A 13,489-nucleotide genomic window follows, 5' to 3' on the forward strand; every position below is an offset into this window, starting at 1 on the left:
GCACATTTAATTTATGGGAGAATTATTTATTAATGTATAGATTTTGTATTTTAAATTTGATCCCAGTTGATCATTAGTTTCCAGACCTTTTGACCTGCCTAGTTTAATTGAGTCCCAGTGGCAACAAAGTCACAGCTCCTTATTTATAATTGTGCAGGGGAAGCAAAATGAAATCTCACAGTACGGCTCGGGTGTAATAAGTTTTCCCACTCAGTTGTGCAGAGCAAATACGTAACCTTTGATTATTCAATTCTTGCCATAGACGCCAATCAATAGATCAAATTTCTTTTGCCTAATTAATGTTTTTTTATTTAACACACAAAATACAATATTGATCAAATTAGCCAACAAACCCTTGCATTGTCTCACTTTTATCATATGAGGAATTCCAGGTTGAAGGGAGAATACTGCACTTTCACAGCCGAATTAACTTAGTAATAATACCAATGTGCAACCTTAGTTTTTACCAATAAAAAGTAGAAATCTGTATAAATATTTTACAAAAAAGTAACAATCCAATAATCCTTGTCTATATCAAACAGGTACAATATATTGCAGAACAAAATCAATAGCACTCTTGAAATTTGAAATATCAATCCAGCATCCTTAAAGAGGGAATATTCCTAAATTAAATTAACTTAAACTGGAACTGGTACATTCTAAACAGAAATGAGCCTTCATCAAGTTATACCAAATTGGCTTTAGTTAAATTACTATTTCAGCTATCCAAACACCTGAACAGACTAGGCTTTTACTGTGCATCAAAAAATGCATCTGTTTTAAGCCAGCTGTTGTAAAGATAAATGTTATGGTTTGAACTTGGCTTGAGTGCATCTACTTGGTAAGTGTACCCGTACTGTATGTCCAAACACATTGCTAGAAGATCAAATCAGTAATTTTAAGAAAGCTCTTTTCCCATGGGTGTGCAGGATAGATACAGTAGAATGTTTGCAAAAAGCTGGTCTGGCCAAGAAGGTTATCGGAAAAGGAGAACATGAAGAACCCTGATTTAAAGAATTTACAATCCTTACAATCACTGACAAGACCAACCCAGTGCTTGTCTGTAGAATCAATGGTGAAACACAAACCAAAGGACACAAATACCTGTAGAAGCTCAGGAGAAAAACATTTAAAACTAAGAATGGGACTTCTTTACACAAATTGGTTGTGGGAGTCTGGAACAAGCACGCCAAAACCATATTGCTGAAGCTGATAACTTTTGAGCTCTTTGGATAGATGATCTTCTTGGATACAAATGAACTAGACAGCCTGAATGGTCTTCTTTCATTTTTGAACTTATAAATGTAGAAATTTGTATTCTAATAATACAATCATTCTGTATTGCCAATGTTGTGTAGACATGTGTAAACATAATTATGTATTAAATACATAATAAAAGAATTATAAAAAGAAATGAACAATTAACATTTTATTTCATAAAACTCATTGAGTTGGCATGAAAATGAAACACAAGAGCAGGCTGAACATCTCAGTTTCAGTTTTCATCCACACACATTTCTGTATATTTTACTTTACAGTAAGTTAATACTGTGCACTTTGCTTGATTTCCAACACCTCTGGTGCAGCTTTAAGGAGGAAGGCTGCTGCCGGCTAGTTACATCCTCGCCAGACGATGCTAAGCCTTCTGGCGGAGTGAAAACAAGTTTGTCTGTAAGGCCAGTGATGGCAGGTCTGACGTTTGGTCTAGGCCGTCTTCCACTCCAACTTTCCAATATGCGTACATCATGCGTTCTCCATCAGGTAGGCAGAAAACAAGCTTCACTTCCTCCGACCTCTGGGATTAAAATGGAAAGTGCACGATTGTCTTGTTCAGAAAGATGATTGTCCAATATCTTTTCGGGGGAGATGCAATCATTTTCTTTTAGTGTTGATGATATCTGAAAGCTCCGTCCATTACAATTCACTTCCTCTTGCTCTCTGTTTTCCCCTCTCTCCCTCTCTGTAACGAAACGTGCTTCACTTGCTAATGGACTGGAAGTCTCAGGGTGAACCCACAGTCATTTAAAGATTAATGCTGGGCCTGTTTTTTTTTTATCTGAAGGACAGTCTGCAGAGAGAGCTAATGCCAGTTCAGTGCCTCATTAATGTAGTTCTGCCAAGTTGTCCTCTTTATTAACAACCAAGTCTGTGAGAGGAAGGAGAGACAGAACCAACATTCCTACCCCCCACACTCACAGACACGCCACTTGCACACCTATTAGTCAAGTACCCAGTGCTATTAGAAGCCAAGGGTGCAACCAGCACGAAGGAGGGACTGGGATTGGGACTGGGATTGGGACTGGGAGGTTCCTGCTCAGCCGCTACCTCACTCTTCCTCTGAGCATGTCACTTCGGCTCCTTGTACCTCACGATCAGGATCTGAAGAAATAGTACTGTTGTTCTTCCGCAAGCTGTTCTGTACCAGTAATTAATGATGGATAGTTCCCCCGTAGTCTCTGAAATATCTTTGATATGGATGTAAGTACTGCGTGTGCTAAGCAACTGCCATTAATTGGTGAGGCAGTTTTGGTGAGGCAATTGCACTTCTGTTCTTGCAGTAACTTAAAGAAAGGTTCAACCATTTACTATACTTTCATTTTAAAGTTTCAGTTTTTAAATAATGGAAAGAGGTTTTGGATTAGCATTACACACTGTGCTTTGTGCAGCACTGGAATTGGCAGTTATATGAGTGCTTGACACTATCATTGCCACTTACTGTATGTCTGGATATCTTAAATTAACCACATAATAATTGTTTAGAAAGCCACGCAGGGAGCAGCCATTTTGAATCAACCCACTTCAGAAAAACATTTGCTTCTTTTCTTGGCAAGAATACACATTTCTGAAGCAACAGAATGAAGAAAATGGTGAAACATCAAGCAATCCAATCAATTAAGAATTACAGTATATGAGCCTTATTAATGGCGAGCTCAGCTGGAATGAAAATGAGATGGCACAGGAGTACCCTGGGAACAGGAGTCAGAAACACTGACGTCATGAGAAACAATGTGAATTCGCGTATCAACAGAACCATTGTAACTTTCTTCTGTCCTGTTTCACCTCAGAGAAATATTCTTTTGAAAACCCCCATCAAGCATTCTATACAATGCTGCTCCAACCTCCCGAAAAGCAGGATACCTCATCTTAAGCCAAACAAAAGCCAATGGGCAAAATGTTTTTTTTTGTTGGCAGATTGAACTATGGGAAATGCTTTCTATTTGTTGCCTGAGCCTGGCTGATGTGTACTAAATCAAAATACAAAACATTTGCCTGAGAAACTTTAAGTGTTTCAAATGCAAACATAATAAAAAAAGCAAACAATCTTTGGCTTGTAATGGCACCACAGTCAGGTCACAGTGAATGTCTCTTCCTTATTCTAAATTGAACAAGGTGTGAAAATGAATCAGCCACATGCAGCCCTGAAATAATATGTCTAATTCAAATCAATATCAAAACATAGCACCAGTTTTCAGTAATTCATGAACAAAATTATATCACATTTAAAGTATGGCAAACCATTGTTGTTGCATGTGTGTTTGAGAGTCTCGATGTAGTGGGTTTAACACAATAGACAACGCTAGAAAAGTCAACCCAGAATTCCTCCCGTGGATTCCCACAATGCAGCAATGGTCATTTCTACTTCCTGAACACAAGGGTGAGTTAAAGAAAAGGAGAATATTATTTCCTTCAAAACAGCATAATGCTCATGGATCCTGATTGGAAAACTGTCTGAACCCCAAAAAAAGGTAATTAGTGCCACTGAGGTCCAAGAGTGACGTTATTATATCTTAACCCTATCTCTTCTCACTGTTTTCTCTTATCTCACCAAACTGCCTTTTCAGCGTTTTTACTATTTTATTTAAAAAACTTTGAAATACATTGTTTTGATTCCTGAATAGGAGATTTATTTTCATCCTAAAGTAGGCTGAATCATATATAGCTATTTAAAAAAAAACTCTTTACTTTAAAAAGCGATGCACCAAGACTAAAGACTGTGGGATCTTTTCCTAAAGGACGGCAAACTATGTAAATAAATAGACTAGATAAGAAAAAGCAAACTTTTAATTAATATTTCAAATTCTGGAAACCTAGTTTTGAAATATCAGAAGGCCCTTATTCCATCTGGGAGAAAAAACAGATAAACTATGCCTTCAGAGACGGATACTTTCTAAAACGGCCAAACAGCACTACAGGGAACTGCATTGACAGCTGTTAAATGTGCATTTACTGTATATGCATGTAAAGTTTAGGATTCTGAAAGTTTTAGAACGCTTGAGGGAGGCTGTAGAAAGGGAAGAATGCAATCACTTTGTACAGCATCTATGAAAACCTGTCATCTGCAGCATTTAATTCATGTTTTTCACCAAATGAAGGGCTAAACTGAAATGAAAAAGACAGAAGACACTATAAGAGAAAAGGTTATATTAATTAATAAAAGAACCAACAGTGCACAACTCATACAGTATGTCTAAATAAAGTCCGATGATATACACAAGACCTGAAAAATTAAGTCAAGCAAGTACGAGGTTTATTGGACTTTATAGTTCATATTTGACAAGCCTCTATTGTTTCTTGTCTCACGTGATTTGATAATCACTTTCTTTTGTTATTTCAGATTCTCTTTTCATAGGCTTGCCTACATCACTGTCCTTCTTGCTGCAGTTTCAAGTCTACAGTCACCACATCATACCGAGAGCACTTTGTGTTGTCTCTATGTCATTGCTTCAGACAGGAGCATCCATTTCCTCCCTTTTAAAATTATGTTGAGTGCAATCTCAACATTCCTTATAGTCAAAAAGGTAATTTCTTCCCAACCTCACCATTCAATATTAAACACTCTGCACGTTAATTAAAAATTAAAAAACATAAGCAAGATTTATGACTCCTTATAAGTCAGTAAGTGCTTTACAGCACACCTAATCCAAAAGGAGAAGAATCTCCCGTGTTCCAGGGCAGCACTGAAATAATGTATTTTATACAAGGCAAAATCTAGAAGAAAGTGTATTGTATGTATTGAAAATGAATTGCATTGTTTACTACTTTCTTGTTATTGTCAAACTGAAGATACAAATAATTTTGATGGTTTAAATGGCTGAAGTACTGTTTAACCTTGTAGCATCCTCAGAGTTTGAAAGTGAATTGGAAAGGTATGAAAGAAATATAGATGTCAACAAGGATTTAATGAATTTGGCAGTGCCTGTGCTTAATATGAGCCAGGCCAGATGCTGTGTATTATTCTGATTTTCTAACATCTTCATGGAATCCCCATGCCTTTTTAATTCAGTTTTAAGAGATACAAATAAGCATGGCATGTCTTGGATTCATTTTATTTTTCAGAACTGCTAACATTGTATTTCCTGGCCTATGTCCAGTGTTCCATCGAGTCTTGACTTCTGACCATTCCTAGAATGTTTGAAAAGAGTGGGTGGTGAGACTTCTGCTCATCAGTCTTATCTGATGAAAAAACAACATCTCTGCTTTCAGTCCCTTTAACTTCTGTAAAGGGATGCTTCTTGTCTATAGCCACTATAGAACCGGGTTTAGTGTCATGCTGTACTGTGCTATTAACCCAAGATTATCATGAGTCGCCGTGAATCAAGGCCAGTGCTGACTCATAATTCACCCTGTCTCTGTCTGTGGTTCTTGCTGGTGCTAGAAATGGGAGAAGTACGTGGGAGAGAAAAAGAGCTCAGAGGACTTATAAATATTTTATGGGCCTCTTGACGTAAGTGGTTGCTTTCTAGATGCCAGGCTAATGTGAAAACAAAATCTCTGTCTCTCCTACAGTCCTCCAGACCAGCTCCCATTTCCTTCATTGTCCTATTGAAGCCAGAGAACAAAGAGGCTGTGCAGCTTTTCGGGTTAATGAGAGAGAGGAGAGAACGGGGAAGAGCAGAAGAGAGCTAAAGGGAGGCAGAGGCAAAGAAAGTTTGATGGTGAGAAACAGGAGCACTTGGATGGTACATGGCCTTTTTCTAAATTGATTTACAGTACAGTGGTTCCAAATCCCTTTGTGCCGTTAATGACCTGTCATTACATTGCTTTTCACACAGAAAATGAAAAAGTACAGTGCCTTGCGAAAGTATTCGGCCCCCTTGAACTTTTCAACCTTTTGCCACATTTCAGGCTTCAAACATAAAGATATAAATTTTTTATTTTATGTGAAGAATCACCAACAAGTGGGACACAATTGTGAAGTGGAACGAAATCTATTGGATTTTTGAAACTTTTTTAACTAATAAAAAAATGAAAAGTGGGGCGTGCAAAATTATTCGGCCCCCTTGCGTTAATACTTTGTAGAGCCACCTTTTGCTGCGATTACAGCTGCAAGTCGCTTGGGGTATGTCTCTCAGTTTTGCACATCGAGAGACTGAAATTCTTGCCCATTCTTCCTTGCAAAACAGCTCGAGCTCAGTGAGGTTGGATGGAGAGCGTTTGTGAACAGCAGTTTTCAGCTCTTTCCATAGATTCTCGATTGGATTCAGGTCTGGACTTTGACTTGGCCATTCAAACACCTGGATACGTTTATTTGTGAACCATTCCTTTGTAGATTTTGCTGTATGTTTGGGATCATTGTCTTGTTGGAAGATAAATCTCCGTCCCAGTTTCAGGTCTTTTGCAGACTCCAACAGGTTTTCATCCAGAATGGTCCTGTATTTGGCTGCATCCATCTTCCCCTCAATTTTAACCATCTTCCCTGTCCCTGCTGAAGAAAAGCAGGCCCAAACCATGATGCTGCCACCACCATGTTTGACAGTGGGGATGGTGTGTTGAGGGTGATGAGCTGTGTTGCTTTTACGCCAAACATATCGTTTTGCATTGTGGCCAAAAAGTTCGATTTTGGTTTCATCTGTCCAGAGCACCTTTTTCCACATGTTTGGGGTGTCTCCCAGGTGGCTTGTGGCAAACTTTAGACAAGACTTTTTATGGATATCTTTGAGAAATGGCTTTCTTCTTGCCACTCTTCCATAAAGGCCAGATTTGTGCAGTGTAAGACTGATTGTTGTCCTATGGACAGACTCTCCCACCTCAGCTGTAGTTCTCTGCAGTTCATCCAGAGTGATCATGGGCCTCTTGGCTGCATCTCTGATCAGTCTTCTCCTTGTCTGAGCTGAAAGTTTAGAGGGACGGCCAGGTCTTGGTAGATTTGCAGTGGTCTGATACTCCTTCCATTTCAAGATGATCGCTTGCACAGTGCTCCTTGGGATGTTTGAAGCTTGGGAAATCTTTTTGTATCCAAATCCGGCTTTAAACTTCTCCACAACAGTATTACGGACCTGCCTGGTGTGTTCCTTGGTCTTCATGATGCTTTCTGCGCTTTCAACAGAACCTTGAGACTATCACAGAGCAGGTGCATTTATACAGAGACTTGATTACACACAGGTGGATTCTATTTATCACCATCAGTCATTTAGGACAACATTGGATCATTCAGAGATCCTCGCTGAACTTCTGGAGTGAGTTTGCTGCACTGAAAGTAAAGGGGCCGAATAATTTTGCACGCCCCACTTTTCATTTTTTTATTAGTTAAAAAAGTTTCAAAAATCCAATAGATTTCGTTCCACTTCACAATTGTGTCCCACTTGTTGGTGATTCTTCACATAAAATAAAAAATTTATATCTTTATGTTTGAAGCCTGAAATGTGGCAAAAGGTTGAAAAGTTCAAGGGGGCCGAATACTTTCGCAAGGCACTGTATATCAGATTTATTCAACATTTGTGTTTCAAAACTATGAAAAACACAGCTGATGGAGTACTGAATGTATCAATGGTGTCCATCAATCATGATCAGAAAGCTGCTTCTTCCTGGGGGGCATCATGGCAAGAAGAAAGACTTTATGGTCCATTTTGTCATCCTTTCAAATGCGCAACTGGTAGGAAATCTTCAGGGCTGGGGATTTAATGATGCTTCTGTACCCAAACCAAGTATGTCTCTTGTATGTATTGTATTTCTCCTCCCATTGGCCTGTGGTATGTTGTTGACTTTGTGCCTTGTGAATCCACCAGTAAAATACTCATTAATATAACAGCCATTTCCCTTTATTGACCCAGATAATATTACTGCTGTTGCAGTACTGAAAGAATCTTTATTATTTTAGCCTCCATTGCAATATATTTTGCAAATCTTGGGCATTCTAATATTCTTTTACATGAGCTTAGAATTTTTTGTACTCCTTTTCTTTATCTGGATCTTCTTTCTTTATATACAGTAATTATTTGATCAAATCTTTTCCTTTTCTTATGTGTTTCTAAATGATTTGTAAACCCACCTGGGATAATATTCAAGTAGAATATCTTTAAACTCCGACTCCACATCTATCCATTCCCTTCTCTTCATCTCTAATTTTTTCAAGTCTACTTTCCTGAAATCGTAAACATTTGATTTTGACTCAATCAGCACAGTTTCAAAGTACACTTCAAAGCTACACCATATTATGATTACAGTTCCCTAATGGTTCTCTCACCTCTGTTTGCCTCACTCTGTCTTGATTGTTTGAAAAAGACGAGATCAATACAAGCATTTTCTCTTGTAGGTGCTTCGACAAACTGAGTAAGAAGGCAGTCATTAACAATGTCTACCATTTCAATTTCTGCTGCTGACATTCCTAAAGGTTTTTACCACTGTATGTGGAGCTGGAATCTCCCACAGAAGCCACATTCTCTTTTGCACATAAATTCTTCAGCTAATTATATAGCTATTGCATCAGAATTATCATCTCTATTTGGTGCTTTTTAGCAAACTCTAATCACGAAACCATTAGAATACTGTTTATGAGTTCTAACCCACGTAGTTCTTGAGATCCTTGATTACCCTAAACTAAGTTCCTGATCCAAACTTCTCTTTTAGATCTATAGTGCTACACCTCCCTTTCCATCACTTGTTAGCCATGTTCAAGGATTCCAACATCATAATTATTAGCTAATTGGATAGTTTCAATAAGCACTTAATTACTTGGTTCTTCATTTTGTTTTTTCCCCTTACTTCTCCATTTGACTTTACCCCTCCTGTATAAAAGCAAGTGCAAGAAGACTGCATTTACTATGTAACAATCTATTTATTACTTTAAACAAAGATATTTCAGTTGGAGACATACAGTAACTCCCTTTGAGCCTTTGTAGAGAAAAATTCCCAAACAATCAATAGTATCTTTTGCACTAAATAATAATATTTATTTTATATAGCGCCTTTAGAGATGGCTTCTCAAAGCGCTTTACACAAGATAAAACACAATTACAATATACAGAGGAGACCGTGAATGGTGGTAACAAGAAAAGCAGAGGGGTGAAAAGGGGAACCAGTAAAGGAAAGGCTTTTCTGAAGAAGAAGGTTTTGAGTCTGGATTTGAAGGAGTTTAGAGACGGTGAGTCTCTGATATCCTTGGGCAGAGAGTTCCAGAGCTTTGGGACATAACAGGAGACATAAATGGGATGCTGATTAAATCAATTAAATGGGTGAAGTGAAGTACTGAATGAGACCATGTGAAGAATTCTGGTATACTCACTGGGAGTTAGAAACAAGCTGAGAGAGTCAACAGTGGCTTTGTGGATTAAAGTATTAATCAAGAAAGGCCCAAATGTACCAAAAAATACATTTTGATGATATATCTTGGTTATATACTTGTTAAACAATTTTAGTTTGCTCCTGAATCGTGTCTTTTCAATTAAATTGTTAAAAACCCCAGTGGGTGGTGTGTGGTGAGTATTGTTTCTAGCAATTAATAAGAATTAATTTCAGTTTCATCAGTACACTGGAGAAAACCATGTGCTGTCCAGTTAAACAAGCAGCACACAAGTCTTCTCGTTGGCTATTATCAGAATCAGAAAGCAAAGAACTTTAACAGACCTCATTCATTAAATAGTCCCAGTGCCAGTCTGACTCAGAACCAGTCTGGAGGCTCTATCTTCTCGGAAAAACAAAAATACAAAGCTCACATTCTGTTACACCCTTAGATAAACTTTGCTTATAGAAAGAGAAAAGAAATAAAAGATTAATGAAGAAAGAAGCTCTTCTGGGTGAAATTGACCTGTGGCTCTAAGAGGTTTACAGCAGGACTGGCATGATCTTCCTCGGCTTGTCTCCCTCTTTGATCACTCTTTTCTTCAGCTCTGTGTTCCACACACTCCCTTGCAGGTCGAACAGGAGCAAGACAGGGATCCCGACTAATTTTTCTACAGTTATTGGTGCAAAACAAATTCAGACGTTGACCAAATGCAAGAGATACTTTTCTTGCTTGATGGAAATGGACCCGAACATTACTGTGGTGTAATGCAGGGATTTTGCAAACAAGTGCATTGGACAGGAAACTTGACTCAGCTCTCATGAGAAGGGTGTTTCTGCAGAGTCAGAATCACTAATCAGCAGCTCAATCAGCTGCCTGTATACAAATCACATTGCACATCATCTTACAATAACTTTGGATTTGCCCAAGAGCTACTCCTAACTCATGACTGGTTGCTGTTTACTTAAACTGGTGGTGATTTGTTATATGCTATGCTAACTATTTACTTTAGTGTAATTGAAAGCAGAAAAATCCCATTGTAATCTCCATAGTGCTCATCTGCCTGACTGAGACAGGTTGAGGACTCAGCCCCAGAGAAACCCCTCAGGCTCTCACTGACAGAACTGCAGGCTCACGAGCTGCAGACCAGCCACAGAGGGGAGCTGTTGAGAAGAAAGCTGAGGTATTCTAGACTGAATTTAAACATATCCAATGCTGGAAGGGTTTAGCTAATTGTGCTCATTTCTTATATATCCTGATCACAGTTCAAACTCACAAAATTAAGAGTTTGATGCCCACGTTCTGGCTGTAGCAAAAACATCTCCTTGTCAAGATACTCGGGCAATCTAGTTTTAATACACTCCTAATTGTTTTATTTTTTTGCAAAACAGTGATAGGATTCAAAATCTATTACTGTGTGGAAGAAAGAAAACATGCAGTCTTGGTAAAATAGCTGGTGAAAACTACTCTATCCTTTAATAAAGAACACATACACAAGGAAAACTAGACTTTTGTTAGCAAACAAGGAATTATTAATTGGGAGAGAATTTCCTACAAGGATTTTAATGTTATGTTAATATAGGTGAAACAGAATTTATAAAAGGGATTTGCAACTCCTAATCCCAAGTATTATCAAAATTGTCCTTATTAAAAATAAACAATACTGGAACATTAACTGTAAGTATTAATAATAATGTATATGAATAACCTTGGCTTAGGCAGTACTGAGTCAATATTACTATTGTCAGAGCTACTATCAGACACTGCTGAGGTACAGTAAGCACAGTTCTGACTGTTATGAAATGTTTCCAGAATTATTGTACTGGATATGGAAAATTGAGGTGTTCATTTAGAGAAGTCATTCCTGTAATCTCTTCAGTGCATACATCCCTCTAGCCTTCTGATACAGTATCTGATATCTAGCTATCCTAGACTAGCCTTCTGATACCACAGGTTGGCCAATGGTTTGAACATGCATGTCCAGCACAGGTGATCCAAGGACTCTGCACACCTACACAAGCCCTACGTTAAGTCAGTAGACAAATGTTGATGAAAGTTTCAGAGCCATCATTAGCCACAAAAAGCTACAGATGTGAAACTCCTGTTCAAGCAATGAAAACTGAAAACACTTTTGAACCCACTCAAACCGCTGTACATAGTATTTTAAAGCATATAGCATTTTGAAGAATCCATGAAGTCTTTAATTGCTTAATCTGTGAAGTCTACCCCCACCTAAACACACAAACATATAACATCTGGAACAAAGCCCTGCACAAGGTAGCACATGGGATGAGACCTCCAGGCACATTTCCGTGACACTTGTAAACAGCTGTCAGGAGGAGACAGCATGGCTCCTCTGAAATGATTTTTCTTCCATATGCATTGAAAGGGACTCATGTTCACACATCACAAAAGGCAAAATGAAAGCACAACTGTACTGCAGACAGGAACGAAACACTTTAAAGTGTGAATGAAATTATACATCCAGAATTACACAGATTGTTAAAAAAATAAACATAGCAGTGGTACCATGTGGCTCAATGAGCAATGGATGCAGTTATACTTTTAGCTGACTGATTTTGCCTTCCTTCGAGTGGGTACACACTTGTCCCAGGTGCCATTGGACTTTCCTGGACTTTGCACATTACAGTGACTCCTGAGACCTCCTGTGTGCCTGCGAGTTTGCTGTGATGTCAAGGAGAGATGTGCTGTTCCTCCAGTCAGGGTTAATTCCTATGTACTGTATATCACTGGGGAGCTTGTCAAGGGATGAAAGGCACTGCAGAGTGAGGCAGGACGAGGAACTGGAGGAGAACGCTGTTAAACCGTTGACACTTCCAGACTGAGCAGACATACAAATATCTGTCAATTACAATTTTCTTTAAAAAAACAGATATAATGCATAAGTGGTTTCCTGATAAATTAAGACATTTACACACCCCATTGTCAAAGAGTAAGCATTTTTCACAGCTAAATTATTCTTAATTGCTTTAATGCGGTAGCTCATTTACTTTCAGTAACCCCGAAAACTGTTGAAATGAACAGCACTAGTATTGCTCTCCTTGCCTATTAAGCCTGAAAAACAAGAAATTTCATTAATGCTGTAATGTACATCGAAACACCTCATTACTTTTACCCATTTACTCTTTCTCACCTTGGAAACAACAGAAAAAATAGATTAAATGTTAACTTTTTAGTTTGTGATTTCTAAAACATCCCCGCTGTCTTTCTTTAACAAAGGTAACTCATTGCCCACAAAGTAACCATTATGCTTAATGTGGAGACCACTCATTCGTTAATCAATGAGAGACAAAACAATTAAGGGAATCCCATAATCAATGTCACTGGACAAACAATATATAGCAAATGCTGCTACAGACTAAGGGAAATTTGTTCAATTTAATTAAATTGTATCCACAAGTTCAATCTGTTGTCTTTTACTTATAGCTACACTAGCGTATTGTGGATACGACTGTTTTGTTTTAGATGTTTCAAGACAGAATTAATGGAGGGAGAGGGAGCATATTTTGTTTAGTCCATAAAAACATAAGAAAGGTTATAAATGAAAATATGCAGTTTATTAATTCAGGGATCTCATCCAAGCATTTCACTGATGAATCCCAAGCAAATAGGCTTCAAAAATGAGGTGGTGAAGCTCATTACTGACACTAGTCTTTGTTTTGCCTGCTATTGCAACACTGAAATGTATATGCTCTATTATTGCCTTGTGCTATCATGTTCTCACTTCTTCTGGTCCTGAAATAGTCTCGCAAGTGGATTCTTTCAGTGTATTTTAGAAATTTAAAAATTCAAAATATTTTTTAAATATAATGTATCACATCTCCCCAGGGTCTCCTCCATTGAAGACTACCCTTTAAAAGGATCATTAAGCACATTTTCATATAGAACAAACATTTTAAATTGGAGTTTATTTGAAATATACATATTTATACATATTTATCATACTGTATCTTTACTACAAATGTGTAC

The 13,489-nt window shown here is 37.9% G+C and overlaps 1 protein-coding gene across 6 annotated transcripts in view; it reads right to left on the reverse strand.

Annotated features, from left to right (window-relative positions):
• Positions 1–13,489, reverse strand: part of ptprsa (protein tyrosine phosphatase receptor type Sa) — a 314,111-nt gene that overhangs the window by 284,484 nt on the left and 16,138 nt on the right. The gene's annotated exons all lie outside the window — the stretch shown is intronic.

This window comes from Lepisosteus platostomus, chromosome 27 (genome assembly GCF_059453375.1).
Source record: "Lepisosteus platostomus isolate fLepPlt1 chromosome 27, fLepPlt1.hap1, whole genome shotgun sequence".
In the NCBI taxonomy this organism is placed as follows: Eukaryota; Metazoa; Chordata; class Actinopteri; order Semionotiformes; family Lepisosteidae; genus Lepisosteus; species Lepisosteus platostomus.